The 15,666-nt window shown below is 39.2% G+C and overlaps 1 protein-coding gene across 1 annotated transcript in view; it reads left to right on the top strand.

Annotated features, from left to right (window-relative positions):
• KITLG (KIT ligand) overlaps nt 1-5,971 on the top strand; it is an 88,148-nt gene extending 82,177 nt beyond the window's left edge. The window contains exon 10 of the mRNA XM_036251899.1: nt 4,673-5,971. The gene's annotated coding sequence lies outside the window, so the exon portion shown is untranslated. The remainder of the gene's footprint in view (nt 1-4,672) is intronic.
• The last annotated feature ends 9,695 nt before the right edge of the window (nt 5,972-15,666 follow it).

The raw sequence follows: 15,666 nt of genomic DNA, 5'->3' as shown, positions 1-15,666 counted from the left end.
TTGCTGTGGCTATTCGGGGTCTTTTTTGGTTCCATATGAACTTTTGAAGTATTTGTTCTAGTTCTATGAAATATGTCGTTGGTATTTTGATGGGGATTGCATTGAATCTATAGATTGCTTTGGGTAGTATGGACATTTTAATTATGTTAATTCTTCCAATCCATGAACAGGGTATGTTCTTCCACTTTTTTATATCTTCCTCTATTTCTTTTTTCAATGACCTGTAGTTTTCTGCAAATAGGTCCTTTACTTCTTTGGTTAAGTTTATTCCTAGGTATCGTAATTTTTTTGGAGCGATGGTAAATGGGATTGTTTTTTCAGTTTCTCTTTCTGTGAGTTCATCATTGATGTACAAGAATGCCGTCGATTTCTTGACGTTAATTTTGTATCCTGCTACTTTGCCAAATTCATTTATTAAGTCTAATAGATTTTTGATGGAGTCTTTAGGGTTTTCTATGTACAATATCATGTCATCTGCAAATAATGACAGTTTCACTTCCTCCTTTCCAATTTGGATCCCTTTTATTTTTTCTTCATGTCTGATTGCTGTGGCTAAGACTTCCAGTACAATGTTAAACAAGAGTGGCGAAAGTGGACATCCCTGTCTTGTTCCTGTTCTTAATGGAAATGTTTTTAGTTTCTGTCCATTGAGTATGATGTTGGCTGTAGGTCTTTCATATATGGCCTTTATTATGTCGAGATATGATCCCTCTATTCCTACATTGCTGAGCGTTTTTATCAGAAATGGATGCTGGATTTTGTCGAATGCTTTTTCAGCATCTATTGATATGATCATGTGGTTTTTATTCTTCATTTTGTTTATGTGGTGTATCACGTTTATTGATTTGCGAATATTGTACCAGCCTTGCATCCCTGGAATGAATCCCACTTGGTCATGGTGAATAATTTTTTTGATGTATTTCTGGATCCGATTTGCTAGTATTTTGTTCAGGATTTTGGCATCTATGTTCATCAGGGATATTGGCCTGTAGTTTTCTTTCTTCGTAGTGTCTTTTTCTGGTTTTGGAATTAGAATTATGCTGGCCTCATAGAACGTGTTTGGAAGTCTTCCTTCTTCTTGAATTTTTTGAAATAGTTTGAAGAGAATGGGTGTTAGTTCTTTTTTGAATGTTCGGTAAAACTCCCCCGTGAAACCATCTGGGCCTGGGCTTTTGTTTGCTGGGAGAGTCTTGATTACCTCTTCAATTTCCTTAGTTGTTATTGGTCTGTTCAAGTTTTCTATCTCTTCCGGGAATAGTTTTGGGAGACTGTGTGTTTCTAGAAATTTGTCCATTTCGCTGAGATTGTCGAATTTGTTGCCATATAGTTGTTCATAGTAGTTGTTAACAATCTTTTGTATTTCCGTGGTGTTGGTTGTTACTTCTCCTCTTTCATTTCTGATTTTGTGTATTTGGGTTCTCTCTCTTTGTTTCTTGGTGAGTCTAGCTAAGGGTCCATCAATCTTGTTTATCTTTTCGAAAAACCAGCTCTTTGTTTCATTGATCCTTTGAATTGTTTTTTTGGTCTCTATGTCATTTATTTCTGCTCTGATCTTTACTATTTCCTTCCTTCTACTTGCTCTGGGGTTTTCTTTTTGTTTGCTTTCTAATTCTTTAAGTTGTGAGGTTAGACAGTCAATTAGAAATTTTTCTTGTTTTTTGAGGTAGGCCTGTAGTGCTATGAACTTCCCTCTCAGAACTGCTTTCGCTGCATCCCATAGATTTTGTGTTGTTGTGTGTTCATTTTCATTGGTTTCCAGGAAGTTTTTGATTTCTTCCTTGATCTCCTCGGTGACCCATTCATTGTTTAATAACATGCTATTTAGCCTCCATGTGTTGAAATGTCTTTGCATGTTCTTGTTGCAGTTGATTTCTAGTTTCATGCCATTATGATCTGAGAAGATGCTTGATATGATTTCAATCTTCTTGAACTTGTAGAGATTTAGTTTGTGTCCTATCATGTGGTCTATCTTTGAGAATGTCCCATGTGCACTTGAGAAGAATGTGTATTCTGTAGTTTTGGGGTGTAATTCTCTGTAGATATCTATTAAATCCATTTGGTCTAGTGCTTCATTTAGAGTCTCTGTTTCCTTGCTAATTTTTTGCCTAGAGGATCTATCCAGTGCTGTCAACGGGGTGTTGAAGTCCCCAGCTATGATTGTATTGTTGTCGATTTCTCCTTGGAAGTCCTCCAGAAGATTTTTAATATATTTTGGTGCTCCTATATTGGGTGCATATATGTTTATCAAGGTTATATCTTCCTGTTGGATAGATCCTTTCAATATTATGTAGTGGCCGTCTTTGTCTCTAGTTATGGTCTTCATTTTGAAATCTATTTTATCAGATATGAGAATTGCTACCCCAGCTTTTTTTTGCTTTCCATTTGCTTGGAAAATTTTTTTCCATCCCTTCACTTTCAACCTATGTGAGTCTTTTGTTGAGAGGTGGGTCTCTTGTAAACAACATATAGATGAGTCATGCTTTCTTATCCAATCAGCTACTCTGTGTCTCTTTATGGGAGCATTCAGTCCATTTACGTTTAAGGTGATTATTGATATGTACTTATTTATTGCCATTTTTGTTTAGTGTGGTTCTATTTTTGTTCCCATTTCTACTGCTAATTACAGCAGTCCTTTTAACATTTCTTGCAGTGCTGGTTTGGTGCTAATGTATTCCCTTAGCTTTTTTTTGTCTGGGAAGCTCTTTATTTGATCTTCTATTTTGAATGATAGCCTTGCTGGGTAGAGTAGTCTTGGATTCAGATTCTTGTTTTTCATGACTTTGATTACTTCATGCCATTCCCTTCTGGCCTGTAGTGTTTCTTGTGAGAAGTCAGCTGAGAGCCTTATGGGGTTCCCTTTGTAGGTAACCTGTTGCTTATCTCTTGCTGCTTTTAGGATTCTCTCTTTGTCTTTAATTTGTGGCATTTTAATTACTATGTGTCTTGGTGTGGGCCTGTTTGGGTTCTTCTTACTTGGGACTCTCTGTGCTTCTTGAACTTGAATGCCTTCTTCCTTCACCAAATTAGGGAAGTTTTCTCTCACTATTTTTTTGAATATATTCTCTATCCCTTGCTCCTTTTCTTCTTCTTCGGGGACTCCTATGATGCGAATATTATTACGTTTCCAGTTGTCCCATAGTTCTCTTAAGCTGTCTTCCTGTTTTTTAATAGTTTTTTCCTTTTGTTTTTCTGATTGGTTGATTTTTTCTACCCTGTCTTCTAATTCGCTGATCCGGTCCTCAGCTTCCCCTACTCTGCTTTTTAAACCTTCCAATGTGTTTTTCATTTCGGATATGTCATTTTTTATCTCTTCTTGTTGGTTTTTAATTTCCATTTGGCTTATTTTCAGTGTCTCTATGTCCTTACTCATGCTGTTCAGCTTCCTCAAGATCATGGCTCTGAATTCTAGCTCTGTTAACATGCCTAATTGCTCCACATTGATCTCATCTTCGGTGGAGGTGGTTTGCTCTTTCATTTGGCTTCTGTTTCTGTGTTTCACCATTTTAGCTATCACTCTGGGCTTTGGAGCCTGTCAAGTTCTCCCTGTGGGTGTTGGTGTTCTGCTGTTTGTGGCTCCCTCTCCTGTGTTTAGATGAGCGAGGGAGGACCCGCGTTGAACACCACTGTCAAGTCTTACTTTCCTGGTTAAAGTTGCCAGCCCAGGAAACGTACTGTTATCCTCTAGCTTTTTGCCTGGAAGCTAGCAGTCTAGGTTAATTGATGAGTTTTGGGTTGTCAGTTGATTGAAAAACTCCCTCTGGTGCTCAGCCAAGGGGCTTTCACGAGGGTGGGGCAGATGCTGGTCCTTAGTGAGCCTCAATTAACACTTCAATGGCCCACAGGGTGGGGTTGGATCTCCGAGGGAGGGGCTGCTGCCTCTCCCCAGAGCCCTGGGAAGAAGCAATGTGGCCACCGTCCTGAGTGGCTGCACTCAGCCAAAGCTCCGAGAGCCCTCCAAACCCCGAGTGTCCCGACACAGTTCCAGTCCAGTCCGCCCTCCCTCTGCCGGAGCCCAAGGTGAGTGGCTGTGGCTGTTTTAGCCTCAGTCCCGGCTGCGCTGTGGGGCCGCCTGGGAGTGTAACCCGCGGGCGCCGCTTATAGCTAAGGCCGCTGCCGCTGCCGAGCTGCCGACCGTGCGCTCCCAGCCCCGTCTCGCGCCTTCGCAAGCCTACCGGGATGGAGTCAGTGTCCCTCGTTGTATGGTCCTCGCAAGCTGCTTTTCTGTTGGTTTTTCCCGTCGATTTGTCTGTGTTATAGTTGTAATTCCAGTTTGGTTCTGGGAGACGGTCTGTGTAGCTCCGTTCACTCCGCCGCCATTTTTCCCACCATTGAGTATTATTGTGTGCCAGGCACTGTACCAGGCATTGCAATACTGCAATAAGTCAAAAAGATAGACAAAGCTCTGTGTCCTCATAGATCTTATATTCAGTAGGAGCAGACAGGCCATAAACAGATCATTTCAGGTTATGTTCAGTGTTCCCAGGGAGATCATCAAGAGCGACTGATCATTGCATCCAGGAAAACATGTGTCGGGTTATTTTAGGCTGTGTAAGTGAAGCATACATTACAAGTCTGTTAGGAATTCTGTAGTCGCCTGAATTTGGCTATTGAGAAGGAAAAGAAGGCAGAGAACAGATACGCCCTAATCTCTCTTTTTGTCTTTTGTCTCTAGGCAGGTAACAGTTCATGTGTGCTTCATAAATGAAGCAGCTTTAAACAAATTCATATTCTGTCTGGAGTGACAGACCGCATCCTGACCTGTTCTTGCTACCCATGACTCTCTATGGATGATTCAGAAATTGGAGCAAAGTGTTTTACTGTGAAACTGGCACTGAATTAATAATCATCTATAAAGAAGAACGTGCATGGAGCAGGACCCTACCTTAAGGACCTGGGGGACTTGTAGTGTCATTTAGAACCATTTAGAACTTGCAGCCGATGTCGGGAGGGAAAGCACGTGTCCCAGACTGCACGCCCATTTTGCATGCCTCCAGAAATGTCTAATTGCTGAAAAGCCACCCAGCTTTATTTTAGTTACAACCTGCAGTTTGTAGTTATCTAGGTCCCTCCAAGTAGAGTTCAGCCTGGATAGACGGGGTAATCATTTTTTTTTGCAAAGGGATCTAGAAGTATTTTAAAGACAAAAAACTCGATAGCATCAGCCACTTCACATATCAAAAACAGTGGCGAAGAAAGTGATTGGAGTAGGTTTCATGTCAGCCTTCTCGCCGCTGATTTATGGTGTGGGTCTGATCTCGGTCCCTTCCCAATATAAACCCTGCTCACCCGTATCCCACTAGACAAATGGACATGGTTGGCTGGATCTATCCATGCAGGGGAGCCAGTACTGAATGCGAACCGATGCCTTTGCAGAGGGGAGACTTCCCACAAGAGTCATCGCCTGGAGAAGCTATGAACACTGAACAGCAGGACCGTCGCCAAGGAGGACATCTGTCACCCCTGGTGAGGTCGGCCGTTTCCCTTGACCACTGTAGAGTGTATAAATCATGCTTGCAAAATATATTACAAAATGTTTATATCCTAAAACTATTGCCGAGTTATGCAAAGGGACTTAGGAGAAGTTGCTGAATGTATGAAAGTCCCGTTTTCAATTTCCACCATGGGAGAGAGTAAAAATAAATTATGATATTTAGTATCTAAGGTTAGAAAACCACACCCATATGCTGGTATGGGTGCTGAAACCAGGTTTCTTGGCTTTTACAAGAATGCAAGGAATCAGGAAACTCTTACTTATTTATAGTATAATCACCATTATCTGTTTAAAGGATCCATTTATTTAAAATCAGGCACTCTGTATTCATTAAGGTTTATGAAATAAAAATAAGAAGAGAGCTTTATGTAGTTATGCATGTCAGTTTGCTGTTTAAAATGTATGACAGTGTTTCTCATAGTAAGAGTGGATTTGGCAGGAATTCGCAAGATGGACATCACTTTTAAACTAGAACTTACCAGACACTGTGTGAATTTCCCTTGCCAATTTTTTTTTTTTTTTTTTTTTTTTTTATGGTCAAAGAAACACCTGACTAAAATCAAAGAATGATTTCTTATGACTTACTTTGAAGAAGGTTCTTTCACTGTATCATGAACATACACCTAAGGGAATCCAAAACTTTCCATTATAACGTAACCCTTACAACAACATTACTGCCATGTACTACCAGCATCGGATGGTCATTTTCAATGTAGCGTTACAAAAGGGCGTGAAAAACTGCTAGCTTTCCTCTGATTTCTAAAGTCTAAGACTTTCGAGCGGAGTTGGATTTTAGCTTATGTTCAAAGCTAATCCAAGTACAACTTCAGTACGTGGCCTTTGCTCTCTTTTTGTACCAAAGAGCCCAGATGATTTCTACGATCCCTTCCTCTCTAAAGCGCTGTGGTCCCTCAAACCCCAGTCCTTTTTCTAAGCTACAACCCCTAACGTGCTTTGGGAAGCTGCGTTAACTTATTCAGGCCCTGAGATATCCCATGGTATAATCAGTTAGTAATAGGATCAGAGATCAGTTCAATTGCTAAAAGGACCTGTCTCAGGCATGTGACATGGACTGTTATGAGGAAAATAGACATAGAGTAATATGAGTTATGTGAGTAGGTCATGGGTAGATGGAGAAGATACTTAATAGTTCGATTTCCTCAGGCATGTCACAGTGCTGTTTAATGATATTGAGAAAACAATAAATGTATTTTTGTTCTCAGCTAGTATCTAGATTTTAACACTCAAGGACAGGGTCCTAATCAATAGAGTTAAATAAACAAATTCAACAAGTTCTGAAATCTGGCACAGTAGGCGAGGGGAGAGATATTCTGCCTAATTAAATGTGTTGGTTCATTGAGATTTACATGGACTACCAATTTTTAAAACACTGAAGTTCCATAAAATGCATGAACAATAGAAAAATGCTGAACGTTATTTTGGATGCTAGTTGCTTGGGCATTAGCTATGTCATAGCTGCTTTAAGATAAAAAAAATATATATATACACATATATATACATATATGTGTGTGTGTATATATATACACACATATATACATACATATATATGTATTACACCTTTGCTTTGTCTTATCCAATATGTGTGCTGAATTTTATTCGTCATAAACAGCTTTTCAGAATTGCCTGTTAAACTGATCTCAGAAGTCTGCAGATTCTAAATTATACCTAAGGCTTTGCACCTCTTTGGTAGAACCCAAGTTTATAAAGAAACTGGCTCTGGTATAAACTGTTCCTGCCCAGTGATACCAAAGTGTTCCTGGATTTTGTATTATGATCTAATGAGCTTACCACACTGCCACTTTATAATGAGTCAGAGACAAATTGGTTGTTTTAAAATACAGTCATAAAATAAGTAATCTATCCTCTTAAGAAAGGATTAGGGATGGAAAAAATCAAAAAGTATGTGTCCATAATGAAGCGTTTGTTTTTAGTAAGAAACAAATTACATTGAGCATTAAAATACTTTGGAGAAATTTTGTGGCATATTTTGGAACTCTGATTTAATTAAAGTTAAATGTAAAAAAATCTATTCAGAATGCATGGATATCTCTTAATGTTTTTCTGCAGCTAGGTTTTGGTTTCAAAATGTAATCCCAGTGGCTTTTAGCCATTCCCTATCTATGCTCTAACTAAAAATCATTTTCCCAAAAGGCAGTTTGGCATAGCAGGATAAAACTTGGGGAAAGTTGTAAAAAGTCTTCACTCTGCTGTTAACTGATCCTGGTAAGTCCCCTCCCCTCACTGGGTCTCAATTTTGTATTTATCTGTATGAGCAACTCGGAGGACTCACATTAGGTGGGAACCTATTGATCCATGACTGACAGTGAAGATCAAATTGAGCTGAAACTATCCCATGCAAAATATACAACTCTGATCTCTGTGAATAAGCAATTTGAACATAAAAAGTCATTGCTGTTCTTGTTTGTGATGTAAATAGGGTCCATTAGTGAAAGTGAAATTCAGTCTCATGTAGGATAAATTGGGTAACGCGAGATGGCTTTTTTGCTTTGCTTAAATAAATGTTTTTGGATCACCTCTGAAGCATGAAAAGCATTTCTACGTTTTAGTCAGGAAGAGATACTATAAGATGTGTGCAACATTTGGAAATGTACCAAGTTAAGCATTTAAATCGTCTCATTTTCTTAAAAGCTAAGAGCGGAAAATGTCAGATGCTCACAAAGTTTTTTTGAATGCCAGGAGATGATGTAGAATCCATTTGGAAAGGGCTAATTCCTAAGTTTCGTTTCCAATTGGAAAGTGGGATAGGAATTTTTAAAATAAGCTAGCTTGTCTTTGAAACAATACGATTTTAAAATTGGCATTAAAATGTACACATTCAGATTGAAATTCTGACTAGTCCGTTTGTGGTCTCAGACCACTCAGTGTGTGGTGCCACTACTTCAGTGAACAAGTCTGGACACACCTTTGTTTGGAAAGATAAAGTAACAGTACTTTCATTTCCTAACAAGCTGCTGTTTTAGAAATAGTCCATATTCAAAGGGTAGTCATGATCCCAAAATGTTTGCTTAGCATCGTCAACTGGTAACTGCCATCTCCAACTACATCTTTCGATGTTTTCAAAAATCAAGTCACCATAACTGTTCAAACTAAAAAACCTAGTATTGGCAGTTACTTGATTCGTGAGCTGTGACACTCACTAAATAACGTTTTCCGATCAAAATGTCCTATTCTCCTATGTTCTAAAGATTAATGTGTGAGTTGAGTGCCCCCCTCGCCATGGTTTTTGAAATCAATGGACGTGAAAAGTATTCAGACATTTAGACGGACGCACAGATATATTGCTAGTTCAGTCAGATTGGAGTTTGCGTATTGTAATGTAAATGTATGTCCACACGATTCTAAATAGTTTTATGATGACTGAAGTTTAACTAAATAAAAAAAGGTTGTAAAATGTGATGTCTATGTGTATATACTGTATGTGTACTTTTTAAAATAGGTATATGTCCTGACCTTTTTTATACAGGTTTGAATTTGAAATTACATTATATATACATATACTTTATTGTTCTAAATAAAGACTTTTATGCACTCTCCTACATTTGCCCTGTCCTTTGCTGTTTGAAGGCTACGCACACATGTTCCCAACATGGTTCAGCATGTAAGCTAAAATCAAGTTTTTCAATGGAAACTTTGTCATTAGCCTAGATTTTGTTGTAATATGGACAGAAGAGGATATGAAATCATTCTAATGCAATAAAAAGGTATAGGTCACTAAAATAGGTCAGCTAATCAGGGGAGATAAAGTTGAATCAACACATTGATCTCAAGAGGTTTCCAACTTAGTTGGGGAGAAGATATGAAAACCACTGCAGATATTAAGTCACATTGAAGTAACTACCTAAGTGCAAGACTGAGGTCAGGTTAAGGGGCTGAGGGCACGCAGCGAAGAGAAATGGATCCAGAGGAGGGAAGGTCACGGAGAAGTTGATGTCTAGGCTAACACAAGGATGAAACAAATTTTGATAGAGACGAATTATGCCCAGTCTGAGCAGTGTTCTTAAGAACAGACACTTGGAAAATTTCTCAGCTCATTCCCTCAAATCAAACCAGTGTGTCCTGAGCATATAAGGCATAATGACATTTACAGAGAGATGAGCCCTGAGCTTTGAATGCTGCCACAACAAGGAAGACAGACATTTTTCTTAGGGCCCATGGGAAGCTGTTGCATGCTTCTAAGAGGAATGGCAAGATCAAACACCATTATGGCTTAGGTGGTTCAGGCAATAAGTAAGCATCCTGCTAACACCTGGTTGGTATTTGACTCTGGAAACCAAGTCCCCTAACTTTATGACACCACGCTTAATTCACCTGCCATTTTTTTTTTTCTTTTTATCCTCACCCGAGGACATTTTTCCATTTTTTGTTCAGATAGAGCGAGAGGGAGAGAGAGGAAGAGAGAGAGAGAGAAACATCGATGTGAAGGGACACATCAAGTGGCTACCACCCGCACAACTAACCAGGTCCGGGGACAAACTGCAACCGAGGTATGTGCTCTTAACGGGAACCAAACCCGAGTCTCTCTGTACCGCAGGCCTACGCTCCAATCGCTGAGCCAAACCGGCCAGGGCCACCTGCCATGTTTTACAATTTCTTTGCTGATTCTCCCTCCTCTGCTCATCCTTTATATTAAACCCCCACCAACGTAAGCCTAGACAACTATGATAGCCTCCGAACTGATCCCACGATCCAGCCCTTTCTCAGTTCCTCACATTAGAACGACAGGACAGAGAGTGGATGCAGACATCTGGTGATATTTTTCTCTGGTTAAAACACTCAATTGCTTTCTCATTATTCTCAAGATAAAACTCAAATTCCTCAACATGGTTTCCAAAGCCCTCTTCAATCCATTTCATAATATGTTGCGGGGGTGGGGGGGAGGATTGCTAATTGTGTTTTCCTTTAAGTGATAACATGAGGGCTACAACCAAGAATACTTATACTACTGCATTCCCAAATTTAATACAAATAATCAGGTTTAGAGTTGAAATTAAATTTGATCTGAGTAGATATTACCTATTGGAGCTTTTTATTATTTTTTAAAGGTTTTTTTCTTTATTGATCTTAGAGAGAGAGGAAGGGAGAGGGAGAGAGAGATAGAAACATCGATGAGAGAGAACATTGACTGGCCGCCTCCTGCATGCCCCCCACTAGGAATCTGGCCCACAACCTGGACATGTGCCCTGACAGGGAATTGAACCGGTGACCTCTTGGTGCATGGGTCGACACTCAATCACTGCTACACTGGCTAGGCTATTGAAGCTTTTTATTACAGATATTTTGAAATGCAGCTGACCCTTGAAGAACATGAGCCCATATGCACATGGATTTTTTTTCAATGCATATACAGTCGGCCTGTATTCCCAGGTTTTGCATCCATGGATTCAACCAAACATGCCTTGAAAACAATATTTTCGATCCACAGTTGGGAATCAGTGGATGCCAACAGCTGACTACGCATGGTTCTGTGCCATTTTATGTAAGGGACTTGAGCATCTGTAGATTTTGCTGTCCTTTAGGGGCCTGGAACCAATCCTCTGTGGATTCTGAGGGACAACTATAGTTAAGTCTTTGAGAGTCAAAATTGCACACAGATTTTTGACTGAATGGGAAGGTGTCAGTGCCCCTAACTCCAGTGTTGTTCAAGGGTCAACTGTATATACCAACGTAGACAGCGTAGTGTAATGAGCCCCCGTGTAACCATAATACCTCCGACCTTCTCAATGTACTGCTCTTGCCAAATGCCCAGTGTTGCATATCCACCGAGGCAGTAACACACAGAGCTGCTTCACTGTCCTAAAAAAATGCCTTGTGCTTTATGTATTCAATATTCCTCCCCTCCCCCTGAACTGGAAAACACCTCATTTGCCATTGGGAAACGGCAAATTAAAGCAATAGTGACATACCATTACCAGCCTATTAGAATGGCCCAAATCCAAGAAACGGACAGTAACAATTGCTTTTTTTTTTAACCAACTTTATAGTTTTTACCTTTCCCAGAATGTCATATAATTTAAATCCTACAGTATGTAACCTTTTCAGACTGGCTTCTTTCATTTAGCAACAAGTATTTGTAAGATTCACCTATGTGTCTCGGGGCTTGAGAGCTCATTTCTTTTTATCACTGACTCATATTCCGCTGGGTGAATGGGGGTCCATTCACTCATTAAGGACATTTTGGTTGCTTCTAGTTTAGGGTGATTATGAATAACACTGTTAAACACATTTATTTTTCTGTGAACATAAGTTTTCAAATCAGTTGGGTAAAAACACCGCACCGGATGATAAGACAGTGCTAAGATTTATAGGAAACTGCTCATCTGTCTTCTAAAGTGGATGTACCATTTTGCATTCCCAGCAGCTCTGAGTAAGAGGTCTTGATGTTCCATATCCTTGCCAGCAATTGTTACTGTCGGTTTCTTGGATTTGGGCCATTCTAATAGGCTGGTAATGGTATGTCACTATTGCTTTAATTTGCCGTTTCCCAATGGCAAATGAGGTTGAGCATCTTTTCATAGGCTTATTTGCCATCTGTACGTCTTCTTTTGTGAGGTGTCTGTTCAAATCATGTGTCCTTTTAAAAATTGGGTTGTTTTCTTATTGATGAATAGTAAGAGTTCTTTGTATGTTTTAGATGTAAGTCCTCTGTCATATCTGGGGGTTGCACATATTTTCCACCAGTCTTTTCATTCTCCTAGAGTGTTTTCACAATGCAGCTGCAAGCATTTTATTAAAACACACATATGAACACTGAGGATCTCGCTCCATTTATTCCCGAAATCTCATCAGAGTAAAAGCCACCGCCACGCTACCTAAAATAGTTTATTCTGCTCATATTTTGCAACTGTTATTTTTTATTTTCAGGTTCTTCTTGTTGATGGAGGATTTTAAACACACGCAAATTTGGACTTCCTAAAGAGTTTCTGTGGAACAAGATGGTTTCCACAGTATAAGGCAGTTGGACATAATGACTTTTTTTTTTTTTTAATCCTCACCTGAGGATGTTTTCCCATTGATTTTTAAATAGAGTGGAAGGGAGGGAGGGAGAGAGGGAGAGAGGGAAAGAAACATCTATATGAGAGAGACACATCAATTGGTTGCCTCCTGCACGACCCTACCAGGCCAGGGATCGAACCTGCAACCCAGGTACATTATCTTAACAGGGAATCAAACTTGCAACCCTTTGGTTCGCGGGCCGATGCTCCAACCACTAAGCAAAACTGGCCAGGGCATAACGCCTAATAAAGACTTCTGACATATATTTTAAAGACTCAAAACCAAAGAATTAGACTCAAACCAAAAAGTTAAAACATATGAGAAGAAAAAAGTTGATAAAATTCAGACCTGTGCCCTGGCAAGGTGGCCCTGTTGGTTGGAGGTCATCCGGTACACCACAGTGGGCATGCATGTCGGGGAGGCAAGCAGTCAAAGTCTCTCCCTCACATCAATGTCTCTTTCTCTCCCTCTCCCTCTCTTTCCCTCTCTCTTTCTTCCTCTCCCTAAATAATCACTAAACATATCCTCAGATGAGGATTGGAAAAAATTAAAAAATTCAGACACATTATTTAACGTCAGTTTAGAAAAAGTTTGGGGATGTTTATAAATACAACTGAGAAATTACAAATTTCTGATTTGCACTTACAAAATAGACAAAATAGATATAAAGAACCCCTTCTGTTGCCATTGTATTTACTTATTAAAGAACCAAGAAACTATTTAAATTAAAAATAGATACAAAACAAAGTCAATGAAGATGACTTAAGAAGTAAATTTAAAATACTCTGACATTATGCAAACTAACAACAGACATGTCAAATGCAGTAAAAGAAAATGTAAATAATGCTGTTATTTATCTTAGAAACTGGAAAAGTATTGTGAAGATAGTTATGCGTGTCTTTGCTTATATATATAAGAATGATAAATCATAAAATAAATAATCACCTATGGGGGAGGATATAATTGACTCATGGAAGGAAAAACAACTTATCTCAATAATTGAGCTTTGTAGATTTGTCTTGAGAACCATGTTTGGGTCCACATTTTCACAATCTAACTAGGAAAGGTTTACGAAGCAATTCAGGACATTAAAACTCTGGCTGGATAATGAACTCTATATAAAGTTATTCATTCATTTTGGAATGTAAGTATATTAAGAAGCTTATTTTAAAATGCAACGACTCTGTATTTCTGCAAAAGCCAAAGTTCTTTGTGGCTCTGGGACTTGCCTCCTTGACCCCCACTTGACCTTACCTCCCTCCGGCTTCCCCTTTGGCTCCCTGCTGTGGCTGCCCTGCACTCCTTGGGTGTTCTGAATATCTTGGCGTTTCTGCACTGGCTGTGCTCTCTGCTCGGAACATTGTCCCTGCAGGTGTCCATCTGCAGGGCTCACTCCCTCACCTCTGCCAGGCTTTGCTCCAACGTTGCCTTCTCAGGGAAGCCAGATCAATCCACACCATTTAGAATAGCAACACGCCGCCTTCTCGCTCCAGCATTCAGACCAATCGATTGTTTTGCACTTTTTAAATAGCACTTCTCACCCTCTAACACAGAAGTTCTTAAACGTGGTTCACAGGGCTCTTAGCCTCTCAGCACTGTCTTCCCGGCGCCTCTGGCAAAAAGAAAATATCTAACAGTTCCTTGCATTAAATAGTTAGGGCCAAAGGATTTAGTAAGTGCAGGGAGGCGTAAACGTAGGCTTGCAGTTGTTCGTATAAAAAATAATATAATAATAATAAAACAAGAATAAACTCTGTTTTGAGTACTCACAGCTGTAAACCTACTTTTGCTTCACCCTGTATTTATGTCCTAACCACTTCATAACTACGTGAAAAAGTAATACCTATACATTAAAAGGAAATAACATTTACATTTCATTCTTAATTAATCACCACTACTTACGAACGGGATGTGTTTCCTATTGGATCTTGAATGGCTTGTCGACATTTGAAATCGTGATGGACAACACTAGTCTCATTTCCTGGTGCACACTGATTTTTAGACAGTATTTTCTCGCTAATACAGCAACCCCTGAAAAGCTGTCCTTGAAAAGATCATCAAAATGTAGCATGATCTAATGCTGGAATTTTGAGCTACCTCAGCTAGTAATTTGTACATTGCCAGTTTAGAAAACCAGCACCATCTCGGTAACCTTGCCATAGGATCTCAGTCTACCTTGGCACCCAGTTTGGGAACCATGGCTCTAACACACTGTATAATCATTAACAAGCTGTACCTTTTATTGTCTTCTCTGCTACCATCCCTCATGATAGAGTGTCCTCGGGCACAGAAATTAGTGTCTCTCTTCTCTGACTTATTCCAAGTACCTTGAATAATCCCGCCATGGGGAGGTTTTTAGCACGCATTTGTGGCGCTGGTGATTATCGGTCACGCGTGTTTCTTTTTCTGTGACCTCTGTTTATATATTTGCCCATTTTTCTTTCAGATGTTACCTTTTTATTGTTTTGTGAGTATTTTTGGCATAGCTAGGGAATTAGCATTTGGCTTACGTTATGTTCAGCAAATATTTTCCCGTTTGTCTTTCTTCTTTTGACATTTTTATGATACTCTTTGCTGCATAGATACTTAAAATTTTATATAGTCAATTCTGCCATTTCCTTTTCTTTATAGACTATAGGTGATATTTTATGTTTAAACGGACTGCCCATTTCATGAAACTAAATAAAGAAAAAATTGTATCCAATATTTTTTTTCTAATTTATTAGGGTTACTTTATTATTATTATTTTAAATAATTAGTTTACTAAAAATTTGTTAGGGCTCTAAGATAGAAATACCGCTTGATCTTCCTCCAGTTGGCTAGCTGCTATCTCAACACTGCCTATTAAATAATTGATCTTTCCCACTGCTTTGAAATAAGAGCTTTGCCCCACACTAAATCCCCACGTGTGTTGTGGCTTTATTTATAGAACTGTCAATTCAGTTTTATCTGTCACTTTGTTTCTTTTCAAGCCTGAGCCCTTTGACTTCGGTGATCTTGAAAACTGTTTTTAGATTTGTTTCACAAACTAATAGATCTTTACTCTGAGGAGGCATAAAATATCACCCTTTGAAACTATCCTTGAAAAGTTAGTTCCAACAGAACAACTTGGCAAAAATTAGAAATCACAATTTAAAGAG

The sequence above is a fragment of the Molossus molossus genome, unplaced genomic scaffold (genome assembly GCF_014108415.1).
Source record: "Molossus molossus isolate mMolMol1 unplaced genomic scaffold, mMolMol1.p scaffold_m16_p_10, whole genome shotgun sequence".
NCBI lineage: Eukaryota > Metazoa > Chordata > Mammalia > Chiroptera > Molossidae > Molossus > Molossus molossus.
Note: the sequence above shows the minus strand (reverse complement) of the source record. Positions and strands in the feature narration are given on the sequence as shown.